Source organism: Procambarus clarkii, chromosome 3 (assembly GCF_040958095.1).
Source record: "Procambarus clarkii isolate CNS0578487 chromosome 3, FALCON_Pclarkii_2.0, whole genome shotgun sequence".
Lineage (NCBI taxonomy): Eukaryota > Metazoa > Arthropoda > Malacostraca > Decapoda > Cambaridae > Procambarus > Procambarus clarkii.
In genome coordinates, this window is record NC_091152.1 from 7,520,624 (window position 1) to 7,544,883 (window position 24,260).

At 42.2% G+C, this 24,260-nt stretch overlaps 1 protein-coding gene across 1 annotated transcript in view; it reads right to left on the reverse strand.

Annotated features, from left to right (window-relative positions):
• Positions 1 to 21,862, reverse strand: part of LOC138367388 (protein Star-like) — a 107,857-nt gene extending 85,995 nt beyond the window's left edge. The window contains exon 1 of the mRNA XM_069329027.1: positions 21,778 to 21,862. The gene's annotated coding sequence lies outside the window, so the exon portion shown is untranslated. The remainder of the gene's footprint in view (positions 1 to 21,777) is intronic.
• Between the last annotated feature and the right edge of the window lie 2,398 nt (positions 21,863 to 24,260).

Consider the following 24,260-nt stretch of genomic DNA (forward strand, 5'->3'; position numbering starts at 1 on the left):
ATTCAACTGGATAGATCTCAGGTGCTTGGATCACTTGGATTATTGTAGCCAAGCACGAAGACCATGTCTGCAGAAGAACATAGCTGCTCTGGAGAGAGAGTGCAACACCGGGCAACAAAAATAATTCTAGAGCTAAGTCATCTCACGTATGAGGAACGGTTGAAATCCACAGGGCAAACAACACTGCAAATCAGGCATGGCAGGAAAAATCTCATTGGAACTTTAAAAATACTGAACAGTTTGGAGGATGTTGATTCGGACAAATTTCTTCAAAAGATCAAGTGTAACACAAACAAGGAGCAACGGTTTCAGGTTCAACAAGGCTAATGTAGAACTGAGAACAGTAGACGCTTTTTCCCCCCACAGGGCTAAAACTAATGGAAACGCCTACCCGCCGAATCCGTAAATGCAAAAATTCTGCTAAACTTTAAAGTTCAACTGAAAAAGATCATCAAGGCAAATGGGGGGGACCTTCGACAAGCCGTCCTGTCCTCGTCGAGGCCACTAGTGTTAGTGGTCCTCGGGTAAATTCAGGTAAACAAACACATACTTATGAATATAATGAACACACACGCACACAAAATTGAAAAAAATTAAGGAAGCACGAAAAGCTGCAGAAATTTGCAACGAGACTCGTCCCAGAGCTGCGAGGGATGAGGTACGAAGAATGACTAAAGGAACTAAACCTGAGGACGTTAGAAAGGAGAAGGGAGAGAACGTACATGATACAGACGTATAAAATACTTCAAGGGATTGACAGGGTGGAAACAGAGGAAATGTTTACAAAGAATATCAACAGAACAAGGGAACACGGGTGGAAGCTTGAGATTTAGATGTGTAATACAGATGTTAGAAAGATTTCCTTTAGTGTAAGGGTAGTGAGTAAATGGAATGACCTAAAGTAGCAGGTTGTAAAGGCAAACTCCATTCATAACTTTTAAAGCAGGTATGATTGGGAGATAGGTCAGGAGTCATTGCATTTGAAAATCTGCGGCATGAAAAGTGGGGTCCAAGAGCTCGAACCCGATCCTACAAGCACAAATAGGGGAGTACAAATAGGTGAATACACACAAACACTCGAACTTCGAAGAACTAACAATAGCAGAGGGAGTTGACCAGCACGAGCAAATATAAAGAATAGTAACAGTGGGAAGCTGGAAGATAGTGACAGTAGGGGTTTATAACCCACAAACCAATAGAAGGCCTAGGGAACAGTAGGACAGAAGTGTCTAAAGGTAATTGGAAAAGCAGCCACAGAATCAAGGAGAGCAAGAGCTAAAATTCAAATACTGGGAGACTTCATCCACAGGGAAATAGACGGGATAAATAAGGCTCCCAATGGGGGTGATGAGATTAGATCACAGACCTCTTCATATCTGCTGCCAGAGTCCCATGAATAAAGATTTCATACTTGGGAATCTTTTGAAAACATACTTTTGAAAACATAAGCCAAAATTAGGAAGAATACACGGAGAACAAAACTAGTAGATGTGACAGACAAACATTTCTTAACCCAACACGTCACAGAACCAACAAGAGTGAGAGGAGATGATCAACCAGCAACACTTGACTTGCTGTTTTCCTAAAGTGAAACAGATGTTGAAGAAATAGAATATGAAATGCCTCTAGGAGCTAGCGACCACTGTATTGCTTGAATACAGAGTGGATGTGAAGGAATTGGTTACACAAAGAAACCCATAAAGAAGATTACAGAGGTGTGAAGATTACAGAGGCCAGAAGACTGGCCTCACGTAGGTAGTGTAAAGCGCCCTAAAGGCCTCCTTACTTAGGTTTCTGAATGATGTTCTACCTTTTGCCAATGTAGAGTACGCTGCTGTTGTTATCCTATTTATATGTGCCTCAGGAGATAGATTAGGTGTTACGTCCACTCCCAGATCTCTTTCTCGCGTCGTCACAGGTAGGCAGTTCCCCTCTATTGTAATCCGTCCCTTTGGTCTTCTATCACCTAGTCCCATTTCCACAACGTTACATTTTCTTGGTTTGAACTCCAGTAGCCATTTCTCTGACCATCTTGAGGTTATCTTCAGATGATTTCGGGGCTTTAGTGTCCCCGCGGCCCGGTCCTCGACCAGGCCTCCACCTCCAGGAAGCAGCCAGTGACAGCTGACTAACACCCAGGTACCTATTTTACTGCTAGGTAACAGGGGCATAGGGTGAAAGAAACTCTGCCCATTGTTTCTCGCCGGCGCCCGGGATCGAACCCGGGTCCACAGGATCACAAGTCCAGTGTGCTGTCCGCTCGGCCGACCGGCTCCCATCTCTACAACCTGTTCAAAAGTCCTCTTGAAGGCTCCTACAATCCACATCTGTCACAACTCTTCTCATCAACTTTGCGTCATCTACAAACATCGACATGTAGAACTCTACTCCTGTAAACATGTCATTGACATATATCTGTATAAATAAAAATGGAAATGTTCGTTTGTGCATAACCGCTAATCTCCAAAAGTTCTTCACCGATATCTTTGAAATTTTCACACAACGTTCCATTTGCATCTGAGCAGGTTTTTATATACATACTATATAGATGTCACGTCTGTGACGGTATAAAAAAAACATGCTTTTTCTGAAAACTGTCTATTTCATGTGTTTTTCATGTGAGGGAAATCTTGAAAACCTCTTTTCCAATTGATTTGAAATTTTGACGCAATGTTACATTCGAATAGATGCGTCATTTTATAGATCTACTATATACATGCCTCACCTGTGACAGGAAAAAACATTTTTTTTTAAAACAGCGTCATCTGTTGGACGTAGGAGCAACACACGATGTAATCTTTGAAAGTTCTTCACCGATTGCTTTGAAATTTACATAACATTACATTCGAATAGGCGCGTCTTTTTATATACCAACTATATTGATGCCACCCCCGTGACAGGTAAAAACATGCATTTTTGAAAAACAGCGCCATCTGTTGCACATAATAGCACCATGCACACTATTCTTAATATGTCACGAATTCCATTTCAATGTTTCCGATTGCATTGATAAATTTTATTTTCATAGATTTCGATTTATTTTATTTTTTTTATTGAATTATTTTGTGTGACATTGTGTTGGAATTGAGCTGTGTTGTTTACCATACCGTTCATTTCGTAAGTATAGGTATAGATGCCACACCTGTGACAGGTAAAACTGTGTTTTTCTTGAAAAACAGCGCCATCATTGGCATGTTAGAGCAACACTCATGCTATACTAAATATGTTACAATTCCATTTCAATGTTTCTGATTGCATTGATAAATTGAATTTTCATAGATTTTGGTTTATTTTCATTTTGATTTAATTATTTTGTGTGAATTGCGTAGGAATTGAGCTGTGTTGTTTACCATACCATTCATTTCGTGAGTATAGTTTATTATTTTTTCACATATTCATTTAATTTTTTAACAGTTTTTCTTACATTTCAGTGATGAGAACATCAGATCACTTCACGTTCCCAATTTTCTGATGGGAACATCAGACCATTTGGAAAGGCATCGGACGAGGGAGTGGGGAATGGTGGGGATGATGAAGGGATGGAAGTGAGTCATGGTGAGGAGGACGAGGGGACAAGGGAGGGGTAATGGAAGGGAAGGACGAGGGGACAGGGGAGTTTGGGATGATGGGGACGAGGGGATGGGGGAATGGAAAATGGTGGGGAGGACGAGGGGACGGTGGAGTGGGGAATGGTTGGGAGGCCAAGGAGATCGGTGAGGGGGAAATGGTGGGGAGGACTGGGGGACAGGAAAGGTTGCCGTGGCTTAGCAACACACATGCATTGCTGAGCCACAGCAACATGTGGTTGGGTACTGCTAGTTAGAAATAGATTTGGTCCCAGCACTGATCCTTGAGGTACTCCACTCGTTACTGTTCGCCCCTTACCGTGTGTGTGTGCGTGCATATGTGTGTTGTGACTGTATTCCCCTCCTTTATATTTCTCCCACGCCAGCTGTAAGAGTCATATCTACTTTGCCCGAACGTTCTGTACATTCCAGAGAACAATTTGACATATGTGGGAGCATGAGGTGTTCTCGCGTTAGCGAGAAATTCGCAAAAGAAGAGCGTTTAGGCCAGTGGCTTAGTCCTTTTAGGACGCCAAGATGGCGCTGGCCCTACGTTTTCCCGCCAAGACGTTGTGACATCAGTGGCACCAGATTGGTCAAGAACGGTGATGTGGCGCAGGGAGCCAATGAGAAACGCCCCTGGCAAGTATGACATCACGAGTGCACGGGGGTCCGGACGGCGCGTGCCGGGCGCCAAATATGGACCAATAGGCTTTCTACAATTACTTCCATTCAATACCCATTGTTTCGTGTTCTGTCTTGTGTTTGAATTTAATACCCATTCAATACCCATTGTTTCGTGTTCTGTCTTGTGTTGGAATTTAATACCCATTGAATACCCATTGTTGAAAGTTCGTTTTTCACCTCATCCACCTCACCCAAATGTAGATAGAAACCTCGAAGATGTGTAAAGCTCTATTCAGTTTCAGTTGTGTTTGTAAACTAAAGTCTTTGAAAATGTAATAAGTTTTACGAAACGCGCTCAAGTGTCGCGTCAGATTAGAAATAAAAATGAATTTTGGAGAATTGATCTTTGAATTACCATCAACTGTGAAAAGAAATATAAGAAAGATAAAGAAAATTCGTGTTAGAATTAATAATCTTACTTTTTCGGTCATATTTAATAATATATGAATACAGGAAAGACTGCTACCAAAATATACTAATATATATATATATATATATATATATATATATATATATATATATATATATATATATATATATATATATATATATATATATATATATATATATATATAAATATATATATATATATATATATATATATATATACATCAAACAAATGCTGAACCCGGTGCTTGGAGATGCAGCAAAGGACCTTCTAGTAGAACCTACCAGATTCTCCAATATGTGTTTGGCAGGCGGCATCTCTTAGGACATCAAGCTGTTTTTTTATGGAGCAGTACTTTGTGCTCTAAAGAAGGATAGGGGAATCAGGCCCATTGCTGTTGGCAATACCCTCCGACGCCTCGTAGCTAAGGCTTCAGTGAGATCTATCAGCCAGGAAGCAGCCACCTTGCTGAAACCTAATCAGCTTGGGTTTGGGATACCCCTAGGCTGTGAAGTTGCAGCACATGCAGCACGGGCTTACATTGCTGATCTCCCGGACCAGAAGGCACTAGTAAAGCTTGACTTTAAAAATGCCTTCAATCAAGTCAGACGAGACGCTGTCCTCAGGGCTGTACATGACCATTTCCGTCCCCTTTACCCATTCATCCGATCGTGCTACAGTGGGACTCTAAGCTTCTTTTTGGGGAGCATGAAATAGACTCCTGTGAAAGTGTCCAACAAGGTGACCCCTTAACATCCTTCCTTTTTTGCTTAGCTATCAAAGAGGTCACTGATAGTCTGACAAGCGAGCTAAACATCTGGTACCTGGATGATGGCACTCTCGCTGGAACCCCGGAAACCATTTTGGAGGATATAAGGAAAATCCAGGAGCAAGGAGCAGCCTTGGGCCTCATTCTCAATGTATCCAAATGTGAAATAATCTCCCACAACCCAAACATCACTGGTCAAATAAAAATGTTCTTCCTGACATTCTCGTTGTAGAGACACCTGACTGCACCCTCTTGGGTGCCTCCATTGGCTCTCAAGCAATCGAGGAGGTCCTGGATGCAATAATCACTGATCTAAGGAGAATGCTGGACAGGATTCACAAGATTGATGGCCATGATGCTGTCTTTCTCCTCACAAGATGCCTGTCTCTCCCTAAGTTGACTTACTTTCTGAGGTGTTCTCCATCCCACAACAGCCCTAAATTAAATGTGTATGACACCCTTCTGAGGTCCATGCTGGTGAAAGTCCTGAACCTGTCATTGGACGACTATCAGTGGGAGCTAGCAACCCTCCCTGTAAGACTTGGCAGCCTTGGTGTCTGCACAGCCTCCCAGATTGTTACCAGCCTTCCTTTACTCCTTCCATGCATCGCACCATCTCCTAAGAGATATCCTACTGAACTCCTGAGTAATTCAGCAGGAATACACGATCCTGCTTTCATTGAATGTTCAAATCAGTGGGATGCTCTTGCAGCGCCAGCACCCATCATAGAACCATCAAAAAAACATTAACAGTCCAGCTGGGACCACCCACTAGTAGAAAAAATAGCCGATGCCATGCTCAGCACTGCAACATCAGACAAGGAGAAAGCCCGCCTCTGAGTAGTGTATGACCCCCATGCAGGAGACTTCCTCCTGGCAGTACCCATGTCAGCAATGGGCACGCGCCTAGATCCAGAATCCCTTCGTGTAGCAGTGGCCCTCCGCCTTGGTGCCCCAATTCACACTGAATACAAGTGTATTTGCAACAGGGTGGAAGCAGACCAATACGGACTGCATGGGTTGCATTGCGGAAGCACAAAGGGCTGGCATGCAAGACACAGCGAGGTCAATGACATCATGAAGAGAAGCCTCGCCTCAGCTCAATGCCCAGCGGTGAGAGAACCTCGCATCTTAGGGGACCAAAACCCAGATTTCACCGCACTTCGCCCTGATGGCATCACCACACACTCCTGGAAAAGGGGCAAACAGTTGGTGTGGGACTACACATGTGTATCCACCCTGGCTGAGACCTATGTACACCTCAGAGCTGATCAAGCAGGTGGGGCGGCCAAACACAGGGAAATAGCAAAATCAGTCAAATACAGGCGATTGGAAGGTCAACCCAGCAAATACACAACGTGTTGAAAACGTTCATCTAACTCTTCCCATAAGTGTAGGAATAACTTGCATTGAGAGTGGTGCAGGAGAGCATTTGAGAAACTTTTAATCCAAAAATCCAAACACATAGTTTTTATAATAAATGGGTTTTCTAGAACTATTTTGTTATTACAAATAGTTTTTACATGTTTAAATAAAAAATTTATGGTGTTTTTGTAAAATTCAATAATAAATTGTGAATGATATTTAATGGCTGAATGAAACCTTCAAAATACATTTAGTTATTCTATGAACAGAAAAAAGTAGTTTTCCAAATTTTCTAAAAATCGCTCTTTTCAACACAATTTGAACTCCTTATGCATTCCACTAAACACTAATACCATGTTTAAATATAAAATTTATGTATTATTCCCTAAAAAAAATTATATAAATTGTAAATGTTGCTGGAAAGTGGTGTGAAAGAATCTGAAAACGTTTTGTTGTCTTAAATATTGGTGTATTCTTATTGACTGTCTCAAGTACACAGTTTATCAAACAAGAAGATTAACATTCGTCAACCTTTGAAATCTTATATGTTATCTTGCGGGTTCAAAATGGGGGAATCTTTAAGAACAGTATCTATATGACAAATTGTGATTTCCCTAACTCAAACAATGTAGGATTTATTATTTTACACATATTTCTAATGACACTTAGATGTTTACATTCTCTGAAATATAGTTGTCAAGGCTGTGTCCATCACTCTCACCACAGATTCTTAAACTCCTCTGCATGTTCAACTATAATTGTTTCCATTCTGAATTTCCATGCATGGACATATGTATCCAAAATGAAACCAATGTGGTTTCCTCCAGCAGCCAGCACATTTGCTCATTCATTTCCAGATTCCAATATGGTAGGGGATTCACAGAAATTTGGCTATTCATATTGTTATCTATTATGATGCATTTCCATATTATAAGACAAATACATGAGTTTATAAGAAATTCGTTTGCTGTGATATAACATTGGTATGCTGTTTTTTCTTTAAACCCCATACTGAACTAAATCACGAGAGTATATATATTGTTTATTAAGAAGCGCCACCACTGACTGCCAATTAAGTGCTCACATCAATTATAACTCAGTAAGAGGAGGGGTAAGAGAAGGGGGATGAGGAGGAGGGGGAAGAGAGGGGAGGGGGAAAGAGAAGGGGGATAAAGAGGGGGAAGAGGTAAGAGAAGGGGGGTAAGGAGGGGAAGAGGTAAGAGAAGGGGGAATGAGGAGTAGGGGGAAGGGGGATAAGGAGTGGGAAGGGGTAAGAGAAGGAGGGGAGAGGTAACAGAAGGAGGGATGAGGAGGAAGGGGGAAGAGAAGGGGGAATGAGGAGGGGAAGGGGTAAGGAGGGGAAGAAGTAAGAGAAGGGGGGGATGAGGAGGAAGAGGGAAGAAGGGAGGGGAAAGAGAAGGAGGATGAGGATGGGGAAAGGGTAAGGAGGGGAAGAAGTAAGAGAAGGGGGAATGAGGAGGAAGGGGGGAAGAGGAGGGGGAAGGGGTAAGTGAAGGGGGGGGGTAAGGAGGGGAAGAGGTAAGAGAAGGGGGGATGAGGAGGGGCAAGAGAAGGGGGGTAAGGAGGGGGAGGGGTAAGAGAAGGAGGGATGAGCAGGGGGAAGGGGTAAGAGAAGGAGGGGGGAGGGGGTAAGAGAAGGGGGAATGAGAAGGTGGGAAGGGGTAAGAGAAGGGGTGGTAAGGATGGGGAAAGGTAAGAGAAGGGGGACAAGGAGGAAGAGGAGGGGGAAGGGGTAAGAGAAGGGGGGGGTAAGAGAAGGGGGAAGAGAAGAAAAGGGAAGAAGAGGGGAAAGAGAAGGAGGATGAGGCGGGAGAAGGGGGGATAAGGAGGAAGAGGGGGGATGAGGAGGAAGGGGAATGAGGAGGGGGAAGGGGTAAAAGAAGGTAGGGTAAGGAGGGGAAGAGGTAAGAGAAGAGGGAATGATGAAGAAGGGGGAAGAGGGGAGGGGAAAGAGAAGGAGGATGAGGAGGGGGAAGGGGTAAGGATCGGAAGAGGTAGGAGAAGGGGTGGATGAGGAGGAAGGGGAAGGGGTAAGAGAAGGGGGGGGTAAGGAGGGGAAGAGGTAAGAGAAGGGGGAATGAGGAGGAAGCGGGAAGACGAGGGGTAAGGGGTAAGAGAAGGAGGGGGAGAGGTAACAGAAGGAGGGATGAGGAGGAAGGGGAAAGAGAAGGGGGATGAGGAGGGGAAAGGGGTAAGAGAAGGAGGGGAAGAGGAAAGAGAAGGGGGGATGAGGAGGAAGCGGGAAAAGGGGAGGGGAAAGAGAAGGAGGATGAGGAGGGGAAGGGGTAAGGAGGGAAGAGATAAGAGAAGGGGGGATGAGGAGGTTTCATTCACACCAGGCCACTACACCACACCATTGCACCAGGCTACTACACCACACCACTACACCAGGGCACTACACCACACCACTACACCAGGATACCACACCACACCACTACACCACGCTACTACACCAGGCCACTACACTACGCTACTACAAATGATAAATGAATACAAATGATGAACCCATCTTTATTATGATGCTTTATTTTACCAAATGTAGAAATATATTTTTATATTTTTACATTTCTTATTGTATTTATATTTGAGCATTTTAAGTTGAAACACTTTATAAAAGGGGTCACAAAGTTTCAAATAAGGTACAAAAGGGGTCACAAAGTTTCAAATTAGAGTACAAAAGAGGGTCACAAAGTTTCAAATTAGGTACAAAAGGGGTCACAAAGTTTCAAATTAGGGTACAAAAGGGGTCACAACGTTTTAAATTAGTGTTAGGTATGTAGGTTTTGGTTAAAAGTTTTGGAAACTTATTTAATTCGACACAAAATAACATATCTGGTTCGTGAAAACAAACGTTTCCAATCCTTTCAAATACTTTCCAGGAACGATGTGGAAAATAGAAATTGTCTGCTGGGACACCACGCCACTACACAACGCCATTATACCAGGCTATTACATCACACCACTACACCACGCCACTACACGAGGCTACTACACCATGCCACTACACTACACCACGTCACTACACCACGCCACTATACCACGCGACTACACCACGCAACTACACCAGGCAACTACACCACGCCACTACACCACCCAACTACACCACGCCACCACACCACACCACACCACTACACCATGCCACTACACCATGCCATTACACCAGACTACTATACCAGGCAACTACACCACACCACTACACCACATCACTACACCATGCCACTACACCACACCACTACACCATGCCACTACACCATGCCACTACACCACGCCACTATACAAGGCTACTACACCATGCCACTACACAATGAAACTTCACCACACCACTACACCACGCCACTACACCAGACTACTATACCAGGGTACTATACCACACAACTACACCACGCTACTATACCACACGACTACACCAGACTATTATACCAGGCTACTATACCACACCACTACAGCAAGCTACTACATCACGCCATTTCACCACACCACTACACCACACCACTACACCATGCCACAACACCAGACTACTATATCAGACTACTATACCAGGCTTCTACACCATGCCACTACACCACGCCACTACACCACGCCTCTACACCACACCACTACACCACGTCACTACACCACGCCACTACACCATACTACTATACCAGGCTACTACACCACACCACTACACCACTCTACTACACCAAGCCACTACACTACACCACACCACTACACCATGCCATTACACCACGCCACTAAACCAGACTACTACACCAGGCTACTACACCCGACTACTACACTAGGCTTCTACACCACACCACTACACCATGCCACTACACTAAGCTACGAAACCACGCTACTACACCAGGCTACTACACCACACCACTACACCAGACTATTACACCAGGCTACTACAAAATGCCACTACACCTGGCCACTACACCAGACAACTACACCATGCTACTACACCATTCCACTACACCACACTACTACACCTCACGACTACACCATGCCACTACACCAGGCTTCTACACTATGCCAATACACCAGGCTACTACACCACACTACTACACCCAGCTACTAGACAACACCACTACACCAGGCTACAACACCACGCTACTTCACCAGGCCAATACACTATGCTACTACAAATGATAAATGAATAAAAATGATGAGCCCACCTTTTTTATGATGCTTTATTTTACCAAATATTTATTTTACCAAATATATTTTTATATTTTTACATTTCCTATTTTATTTATATATGAGCATTTTAACTTGAAACACTTTATAAAGGTTGTCACAAAGTTTCAAATTAGGTACAAAAGGGGTCACAAAGTTTCAAATTAGGGTACAAAAGGGGTCACAAAGTTTCAAATTAGGTACAAAAGGGGTCAAAAAGTTTCATATTAGGGTACAAAAGGGGTTACAAAGTTTCAAATTAGGGTTAGGTACATAGGTTTTGGTTAAAAGTTTTGGAAACCTATTTAATTACATACAAAATAACGTATCTAATTCGTAAAAACAAACGTTTCCAATCCCTTCAAAAACTTTCCAGGAATGTTGTGGAAACTTAAAATTGTTTGTTGGGAATACACCTTAGTTCCCATAGCATCTGAGACGCACAGCCCCTGGGGCAAGAGTGCCTTGGGATTTCTCAAGGAATTAGCCTCCAAGCTCCCCCATCTCATCCTTGAGGAGGGGAAAGGGGTAAGAGAAGGGGGTTAAGGTGGGGTGGGGTAGGAGAAGGGGGGATGAGGTGGAAGAGAAGGGGAAAAAGAAGGGCGATGAGGAGGGGGAATAGGTAAGAGAAAGGGGGGTTAAGGAGGGGGACGGGTAAGAGAAGGGGGAGGATGAAGAGGAAGGGGGAAGAGGATGGGTAAGAGAAGGGGGAAGGGGCAAGAAAAGGGGGGGGTTAGGAGGGGGAGGGGTAAGAGAAGGGGAGATGAGGAGGAGGGGGGGTGTAGTTAGGACCATAATGGTTGTCGGGGTGGGTGACCGTGTCTGAACACTTGCTAGAGCTTTCAAATTATGAAACGAAATGTTGTAAATATAAAAAATGTCGTTAATATGCAGCAAGGAAATAAGACATGTCAAAGCATTAATATTATTACGGGTTTAAAAAATAAAAATTGATGGAAATATTTCTGAATTCAGATGGTTTAATGTTGAGGTATAATTTGAGATTTCGAACACTGCCACTACCCCCCCTCCCTTCCCCCTGCCTGTAGGCCTTGTCCTGTAGTCGCTGCTCCTACACGCCACTACACAACCCTACACGCCACTAAACCAGGCTTTTACACACCACTATACCAGGCTACTACACCACAGCACTATACCAGGTTACTACACCTCGCCACTACACCACCCTACACGCCACTACACCAGGCTTCTACACACAACTATACCAGGCTACTACACCATGCCACTTCAACACGCCACTACACCAGATTACTGCAGGCCACTACACCACGCCACTATACCAGGCAACTACACCACGCCACTACACCAGGATACTACACCACACCACTTCACCACGCCACTACACAACGCCACTATACCAGGCTACAACACAATGCCACTACACCATGCCACAACATCATGCCATTACACCAGCCTACAGCAGGCCATTACACCACGCCACTATACCAGGCTACTACTCCATGCCACTACCCCACTCCACTATACCAGGCTACTACACCATGCCACTACCCCACGCCACTATACCAGGCCACTAAACCACGCCACTATACCAGGCTACTACACCACGCTACTATACCAGGCTACTACACCATGCCACTACACAATGCCATTATACCAGGCTACGACACCATGATACTACACCAAACCACTACACCAGTCTACTACACCACGCCACTACACCACACCACTACACAATGCCACTACACCATGCCACTATACCAGGCTACTACACCACGCCACTACACCACGCCACTACACTATGCCACTAGTCCAGACTACTATACCAGGCCACTACGCCACGCCATTATACCAGGCTACTACACCACCCCACTACACCACGCCACTAACCCAGACTACTATACCAGGCTACAACATCAAACCATGCCACTACACCAGGCTACGACACCACACCATTACACCACAGCACTACACCACGCCACTACACCATGCCACTACACCACACCACTACACCACAGCACTACACCATGCCACTATACCACGCCATTACACCAAACCACTACACCACACAACTACACCACACCACTAGACCATGCCACTACACCAGACTACTATACCAGGCTACTGCACCACACCACTACACCACCCCCACTACACCATGTCACTACACCACGCCACTACACCACGCCACTACACCACACCACTACACCACACCACTAACCACACCTCTACACCATGCCACTACACCAGACTACTATACCAGGCCACTACACCACACCACTACACCATGCCACTACACCACGCCACTACACCATACCACTACACAACACCACACCACTATTCCAGGTTAATACACAACACCACTACACCACGTCACTACACCAGACTACTATACTAGGCTACTACACACCACTACACGACGCCACTACACCCCACTACACCATGCCACTACACCACACCACTACACAATGCCACTGCACCAAACTACTATACCAGACAACTACACCACACAACTACACCACACCACTGTACCACGCCACTATACCATGCCACTATACCTCGTCACAACTCCAGACTACTATACCAGGCTACTACACCACACCACTACACTACGCCACTACACCACGCCACTACACCAGGATACGACACCACACCACTACACCACAGCACTACACCACACCACTACACCACGTCAATACACCACACCACTACACAACACCACACTACTACACCACACCACTATTAGAGGGTACTAGACCACATCACTACACCACTCCACTAAATCAGGCCACAACATCATGCCACTACACCACACCACTACACCATGACACTACACCACACTACTACACCACGTCACTACACCAAACCACTACACTACACCACTACACGCCACTACACCACACCATTACACCAGACTACTATACCAGGCTACTACACCACACCACTACACGACGCCACTACACGCCACTACACCACACCACTACACCACGCCACTACACCACAGCACTACACGACGTCACTATACATGGCTACTACACCACACCACTATACCACGTCACTACACGCCACTACACAATGCTACTATACCACGCCACTACACCACGCCTCTATACCACTCTGCTATACCACAGCACTACACCAGACAACTATACCAGGCTACTACACCACACCACTACACCATGCCACTAAACCACGCCACAACACCACGTCACTACACCACTACACCATGCCACTACACCAGGCTACTACACCAGGCTACTACACCACACCACTACACAACGCCACTACACCATGCCACTACACCAGACTACTATACCAGGCAACTACACTACACCACACCACTATACCACGCCACTATACCACGCCACCATACCACGTCACTACAGACTAATATACCTGGATACTACACCACACCACTACACTACGCCACTACACCACTACACCATGCCACTACACCAGGCTACACCACACAACTACACCATGCCACTACACCATGCCACTACACCACACCACTACATCACGGCACTACACCACACCACTACGCCACACGACTACACCACACAATTACACCACACCACACCACTAAACCACACCACTACACCATGCCACTACACCACACCACTACACCACGCCACTACACCAGACTACTTTACCAGGCTACTAAACCACACCACTACATTATGCCACTACACCAGGCTACACCTCACAACTACACTACACCACGGCACTACACCATGCCACTTTACCAGGCTACTACACCACACCACTACACCACACAACAACACCACACCATTACACCACACCACTACACCACACCACTACATCATGCCACTACACTATGCCACTACACCACACCACTACACCACACCACTACACCACACCAATACACCTCGCCACTACACCATACTACTATACCAGGCTACTACACCACACCACTACACACCACTATACCATGCCACTACACAATGCCACTACACCACACCAATTCACCACACCGCTACACCACACCACTTCACCACACCACAACACCATGGCACTACACCATGCCACTACACCAGACTACTATACCAGGCTACTACACCAAACCACTACAACACGCCACTACACAACGCCACTACACCACACCACTACACAGCACCACACCACTACACCACACCACTATACCAAGCTACTACACAACACCACTACACCATGTCACTACACCACTCCACTAAACCATGCCACTACTCCATGCCACTACACCACACTAGTACACCATGCTACTACACCACACCACTACACTACGCACCTACACCACACCACTACACCACACCACTACACCACGCCACTACACCAGACTACTATACCAGGCTACTACACCACACCACTGCACGACGCCACTACACCACACCAATACTTCACGCAACAACACCACAGCAATACACCACGTCACTATAACAGGCTACTACACCACACCACTACACCACGTCACTACACCATGCCACTACACAATGCCATTACACAACGCTACTATACCACGCCACTACACCTTGCCATTATACCACTCCACTATACCACACCACTACACCAGACTACTATACTAGGTTACTACACCACATCACTACACCACGGCACTACACCATGCCACTTCACCACTACACCATGTCTCTACACCAGACAACTACACCACTACACGACGCCACTACACCCCACTACACCACGCCATTACACCACAGCACTACACCATGCCACTACAATACACCACTACACCATGGCATTACACCAGGCTACTACACCACACCACTACACCACGCCACTACACCACGCCACTACACCAGGCTACTACACCACACCACTACACCACACTACTACACCTCACCACTACACCACACCACTACACCACAGCACTACACTATGCCACTACACCAGTCTACTATACCAGGCTACAACACCACGCCACTACACCACACCACTACACCACTCCACTATACAACACCACACCACTCCACTATACAACACCACTCCACTATACAACACCACACCACTACACCACTCCACTATACAACACCACACCACTACACCACTCCACTATACAACACCACACCACTACACTCCACTATACAACACCACACCACTACACCACTCCACTATACAACACCACACCACTATTCCAGGCTACTACACATCACCACTACACCACATCACTACACCACTCCACTAAACCACACCACTACACCATGGCACTACATCATGCCACTATATAAGGCTACTACACCACACCACTACACCCTGCCACTACACCTCACTTCTACACCACGCCACTACACCACACTACTACACCACGCAACTACACCACGCAACTACACCACGCAACTACACCACACCACTACACCACACCACTACACCAGACTACTATACGAAGCTACTACACCACACCACTACACGACGCCACTACACGCCACAACACCACACCACTACACCACGCCACAACACCACACCACTACACCACATCACTATACCAGGCAACTACACCACACCACTACACCACGTCCCTACACCATGCCACTACACAACGCCACTACAGAACGCTACTATACCACGCCACTACACCACGCCACTATACCACTCCGCTATACCACACCACTACACCAGACTACTATACTAGGCTACTACACCACACCACTACACCACGCCACTACTCCATGCCACTACACCTCTACACCTTGCCACCACACCAGGCTACTTAACCACGCCACTACACCACACTACTACACCATGCCACTACACCAGACTACTATACCAGGTAACTACACCCCACCACTACACCACGCCACTATACCACGTCACAACTCCAGACTACTACACCAGGTTACTACACCACACCACTAAACTATGCCACTACACCACAACACCACGCCACTACCCCAGGCTACGACACCACACCACTACACCATGGCACTACACCACGCCAGTACACCACTACACCACGCCACTACATCATGCCACTACTCCACAACAGTACACGACAGCACTACACTATGCAAGGCCCAATTTGCCCAATAGGCCGAGTGATTTTCGATATTTTCAATAAGTTGTTTCCTATTGGTTTATTTTAAGTATTATTATTATATTATATTAAGAACATAAATTATTGATTTAGTTATGTTAGTTTAGGTTAGGTTAAGACAAGTTAGGTTAGGTTAGGTAGGGTTGGTTAGGTTTCTTCTTATATCTACGTTTCTTTTAACTCAAATTTAAAAAAAATTTGCTTATATATAATGAAATGAATAGCTTTGTAATTTCATAAGAAAAAAAATGTGAAAATATTGAAATTCGGGAAAGCTTGACTTATCAGGCAAATCGGGCTTTGCATAGTAGGCCAAGTTCTGCATTCGGCCTACTAGGTACAATATATATATATATATATATATATATATATATATATATATATATATATATATATATATATATATGTCGTACCTAGTAGCCAGAACGCACTTCTCAGCCTACAATGCAAGGCCCAATTTGCCTAATAAGCCAAGTTTTCATGAATTAATTGTTTTTCGACTACCTAACCTACCTAACCTAACCTAACCTAACTTTTTCGGCTACCTAACCTAACCTAACCTATAAAGATAGGTTAGGTTAGGTTAGGTAGGGTTGGTTAGGTTCGGTCATATAACTACGTTAATTTTAACTCCAATAAAAAAAAATTGACCTCATACATAATGAAAAGGGTAGCTTTATCATTTCACCAGAAAACAATTAGAGAAAATATATTAATTCATGAAAACTTGGCTTATTAGGCAAATCGGGCCTTGCATAGTAGGCTGAGAAGTGAGTTCTGGCTACTAGGTACGACATATATATATATATATATATATATATATATATATATATATATATATATATATATATATATATATATATATATATATATATATATATATGTCGTACCTAGTAGCCAGAACGCACTTCTCAGCCTAATATGCAAGGCCCGATTTGCCTAATAAGCCAAGTTTTCATGAATTAATATATATTCTCTAATTTTTTTCTTATGAAATGATAAACCTAACCATTTCATTATCTATGAGGTCAATTTTTTTTCATTGGAGTTAAAATTAACGTAGATATATGACCGAACCTAACGAACCCTACCTAACCTAACCTAACCTATCTTTATAGGTTAGGTTCGGTTAGGTAGCCGAAAAAGGTAGGTTAGGTTAGGTTAGGTAGGTTGGGTAGTCGAAAAAACATTAATTCATGAAAACTTGGCTTATTAGGCAAATCGGGCCTTGCATAGTAGGCTACTACACCACACCACTACACCACGCCACTACTCCATGCCACTACACCTCTACACCTTGCCACCACACCAGGCTACTTCACCACGCCACTACACCACACTACTACACCATGCCACTACACCAGACTACTATACCAGGTAACTACACCCCACCACTACACCACGCCACTATACCACGTCACAACTCCAGACTACTACACCAGGTTACTACACCAAAACTGGGGTGTGAGTTTTCAGTTGTATATAGTCCTGGGGACCATTCAGGCTTGTTTGCATATATATATATATATATATATATATATATATATATATATATATATATATATATATATATATATATATATATATATATATATATATATATATATATATATATATATATATATGTCGTACCTAGTAGCCAGAACTCACTTCTCAGCCTACTATTCAAGGCCCGATTTGCCTAATAAGCCAAGTTTTCCTGAATTAATATATTTACTATAATTTTTTTCTTATGAAATGAAAAAGCAACCCTTTTCTCTATGTATGAGGTCAATTTTTTTTATTGGAGTTAAAATTAACGTAGATATATGACCGAACCTAACCAACCCTACCTAACCTAACCTAACCTATAATTATAGGTAAGGTTAGGTTAGGTAGCCAAAAAAAGCTAGGTTAGGTTAGGTTAGGTAGGTTAGGTAGACGAAAAAACATTAATTCATGAAAACTTGGCTTATTAGGCAAATTGGGCCTTGAATAGTAGGCTGAGAAGTGCGTTCTGGCTATTAGGTACGACATATATATATATATATATATATATATATATATATATATATATATATATATATATATATATATATATATATATATATATATATATATATATATATGCATATATATATATATATATATATATATATATATATATATATATATATATATATATATATATATATATATATATGTAGTACCTAGTAGCCAGAACGCACTTCTCAGGCTACTATGCAAGGCCCGATTTGCCTAATAAGCCAAGTTTTCCTGAATTAATATATTTTCTCTAGTTTTTTCCTTATGAAATGATAAAGCTACCCATTTCATTATGTATGAGGTCAATTTTATTTTATTGGAGTTAAAATTAACGTAGATATATGACCGAACCTAACCAACCCTACCTAACCTAACCTAACCTATCTTTATAGGTTAGGTTCGGTTAGGTAGCCGAAAAAGGTAGGTTGGGTTAGGTTAGGTAGGTTGGGTAGTCGAAAAAACATTAATTCATGAAAACTTGGCTTATTAGGCAAATCGGGCCTTGCATAGTAGGCTACTACACCACACCACTACACCACGCCACTACTCCATGCCACTACACCTCTACACCTTGCCACCACACCAGGCTACTTCACCACGCCACTACACCACACTACTACACCATGCCACTACACCAGACTACTATACCAGGTAACTACACCCCACCACTACACCACGCCACTATACCACGTCACAACTCCAGACTACTACACCAGGTTACTACACCAAAACTGGGGTGTGAGTTTTCAGTTGTATATAGTCCTGGGGACCATTCAGGCTTGTTTGCATATATATATATATATATATATATATATATATATATATATATATATATATATATATATATATATATATATATGTCGTACCTAGTAGCCAGAACTCACTTCTCAGCCTACTATTCAAGGCCCGATTTGCCTAATAAGCCAAGTTTTCCTGAATTAATATATTTACTATAATTTTTTTCTTATGAAATGAAAAAGCAACCCTTTTCTCTATGTATGAGGTCAATTTTTTTTTATTGGAGTTAAAATTAACGTAGATATATGACCGAACCTAACCAACCCTACCTAACCTAACCTAACCTATAATTATAGGTAAGGTTAGGTTAGGTAGCCAAAAAAAGCTAGGTTAGGTTAGGTTAGGTAGGTTAGGTAGACGAAAAAACATTAATTCATGAAAACTTGGCTTATTAGGCAAATTGGGCCTTGAATAGTAGGCTGAGAAGTGCGTTCTGGCTATTAGGTACGACATATATATATATATATATATATATATATATATATATATATATATATATATATATATATATATATATATATATATATATATATATATATATATATATATGCATATATATATATATATATATATATATATATATATATATATATATATATATATATATATATATATATATATATATATGTAGTACCTAGTAGCCAGAACGCACTTCTCAGGCTACTATGCAAGGCCCGATTTGCCTAATAAGCCAAGTTTTCCTGAATTAATATATTTTCTCTAGTTTTTTCCTTATGAAATGATAAAGCTACCCATTTCATTATGTATGAGGTCAATTTTATTTTATTGGAGTTAAAATTAACGTAGATATATGACCGAACCTAACCAACCCTACCTAACCTAACCTAACCTATCTTTATAGGTTAGGTTAGGTTAGGTAGCCGAAAAAGTTAGGTTAGTTTAGGTTAGGTAGGTTAGGTAGTCGAAAAAGCATTAATTCATGAAAACTTGGCTTATTAGGCAAATCGGGCCTTGCATAGAAGGCTGAGAAGTGCGTTCAGAGTACTAATGCTATAGGAACGCAAGATAATTGAACGAATGCTAGACAGTGCGAGGCAAGTTTACTAATGTTACAAGAGTGCGAGACCAGTGTACTAATGCCACGAAACTACAAGGAAAGTGTACTAATGCTACGAGAGTGAAAGGCCTGTAAACTAATGCTTGAAGAGAGCGAGGTCAGTGTTCTAATGTTATTGGAGTGCAAGGCCAGTGTACTAATGCTATAGGAGTGCCAGGCGAGTGTACTACTGCTGTAAGAGTGCGAGACCAGTGTGCTACGGCTATAAGAGTGCGGGGCCAGTGTACTACTGCTATAAAAGTGCGAGGCCAATATACTATTGCTACAGGAGCGCGAGACCAGTTTACTAATGCTACAGGAGTGTCAGGCTTCTGTACTAATACTACAGGAGTGAGTGCCAGTGTTCTAATGCTACGAGTGTGCGAGACCACTGTACTAATGCTACGAGAGTTCGAGATCTGTGTACTAAAGCTATATGAGTGCGAGACCTCTGTAGTATAATTTCAAAAGGGCGAGGTCAGTATACTAATAATACTGGAGTGAGGGTTCTTCTTATCTTGAGGTTATCTTGAAATGATTTCGGGACTTAGCGTCCCATCGGCCCGGTCCTCAACCAGACCTCCTATTTTGCTACACATCCCCAGCAAACAGCCCGTACCAGCTGTCTAACTCTCTGGTACCTATTTACAGCTAGGTAGCAGGAGGCATCAGGGTGAAATAAACTCTGCCCATTTGTTTTCGGCTGCACTGGGGATCGAACCCGGAACCTCAGTACTACGAATCCGAAGCGCTGTCCTCTCAGCTCTTAGGCTGAGTGGAGAGTTACAACTGGTCAGTGTACTGATGATACTGGAGGGCGAGACCAGTGTTGAATATGTTCATTAATTAATTGCTGTTTAATATTTTGTAAATTTGTAATCCCCTGTGATTAAAAGAAAGGAAAAGTCGGTATAATACCTTGTGAGTTCTGGATATTCGAAGTTGCAGCGCTGTTCGTCCAACTTGCCCCAACGGAAGAACTGGCTACTCTGACTATATGAGACTCTCGTATGCACACTTGTGCAAGAAAAAGGTGTTCACAGTATGCGATCACACGCAATCCGAATGTATATGTTCATGATGAACATATGTTATTGTATAAAGGAGCAAAGCATCTGAGTTGCCACTACAACAAAGAGAAGAACTGTAATTTTATGTATTTATTTATTTATTCATTTATTTATTTATTTATATATTTATTTATTTATTTATATACAAGAAGGTACATTTGGTTTGTGATGATACATAGCATGGTATTTACAATCCAATAATATATATATATATATATATATATATATATATATATATATATATATATATATATATATATATATATATATATATATATATGAATATATATATATATATATATATATATATATATATATATATATATATATATATATATATATATATATATATATATATATATATATATATTATTGGATTGTAAATACCATGCTATGTATCATCACAAACCCAATGTACCTTCTTGTATATAAATACAAGATATACAATACAAGTATATAAATACTCTTGTATATATATATATATATATATATATATATATATATATATATATATATATATATATATATATGTCGTACCTAGTAGCCAGAACGCACTTCTCAGCCTACTATGCAAGGCCCGATTTGCCTAATAAGCCAAGTTTTCCTGAATTAATATATTTTCTCTAATTTTTTTCTTATGAAATGATAAAGCTACCCATTTCATTATGTATGAGGTCAATTTTTTTTTATTGGAGTTAAAATTAACGTAGATATATGACCGAACCTAACCAACCCTACCTAAACAAACCTAACCTATCTTTATAGGTTAGGTTAGGTTAGGTAGCCGAAAAAGTTAGGTTAGGTTAGGTTAGGTAGGTTAGGTAATCGAAAAACAATTAATTCAGGAAAACTTGGCTTATTAGGCAAATCGGGCCTTGCATAGTAGGCTGAGAAGTGCGTTTTGGCTACTAGGTACAACATATATATATAAATATATATATATATATATAAATATATATATATATATATATATATATATATATATATATATATATATATATATATATATATATATATATATATATATATATATATATATATATATATGTCGTACCTAGTAGCCAGAACGCACTTCTCTGCCTACTATGCAAGGCCCGATTTGCCTAATAAGCCAAGTTTTCATGAATAAATTTTTTTTCGACTACCTAACCTACCTAACCTAACCTAAGTTTTTCGGCTACCTAACCTAACCTAACCTATAAAGATACGTTAGGTTAGGGTAGGTAGGGTTGGTTAGGTTCGGTCATATATCTACGTTAATTTTAACTCCAATAATAAAAAATTGACCTCATACATAATGAAATGGGTAGCTTTATCATTTCATAAGAAAAAAATTAGGGAAAATATATTAATTCAGGAAAACTGTATATATATATATATATATATATATATATATATATATATATATATATATATATATATATATATATATATATATATATATATATATATATATAACTGAAAACTCACACCCCAGAAGTGACTCGAACCCATACTCCCAGGAGCAACGCAACTGGTATGTACAAGATGCCTTAATCCACTTGACCATCACGACTGGACATAATGAGGTGATAGCCGAGGCTATTTGAATCACCCCACCGCCGGCACTCGGATTGTAATCTTGGGCATAGCATTTTACCAAATCACCTCATTCTTTGGGGCACACGTGAGGAACACAAATGCGAACAAGCCAGAATGGTCCCCAGGACAATATGCAACTGAAAACTAACACCCCAGAAGTGACTCGAACCCATACTCCCAGGAGCAACGCAACTGGTATGTACAAGACGCCTTAATCCACTTGACCATCACGACCGGACATAATGAGGTGATAGCCGAGGCTATTTGAACCACCCCACCGCCGGCAATCGGATAGTAATCTTGGGCATAGCATTGTACCAAATCACCTCATTCTTTGGGGCACACGTGAGGAACACAAATGCGAACAAGCCTGAATGGTCCCCAGGACAATATGCAACTGAAAACTCACACCCAGGAAGTGACTCGAACTCATACTCCCAGGAGCAACGCAACTGGTATGTACAAGACGCCTTAATCCACTTGACCATCGTGACCGGACATAATGAGGTGATAGCCGAGGCTATTTGAACCACCCCACCGCCGGCACTCGGATAGTAATCTTGGGCATAGCATTTTACCAAATCACCTCATTCTTTGGGGCACACGTGAGGAACACAAATGCGAACAAGCCTGAATGGTCCCCAGGACAATATGCAACTGAAAACTCACACCCCAGAAGTGACTCGAACCCATACTCCCAGGAGCAACGCAACTGGTATGTACAAGACGCCTTAATCCACTTGACCATCA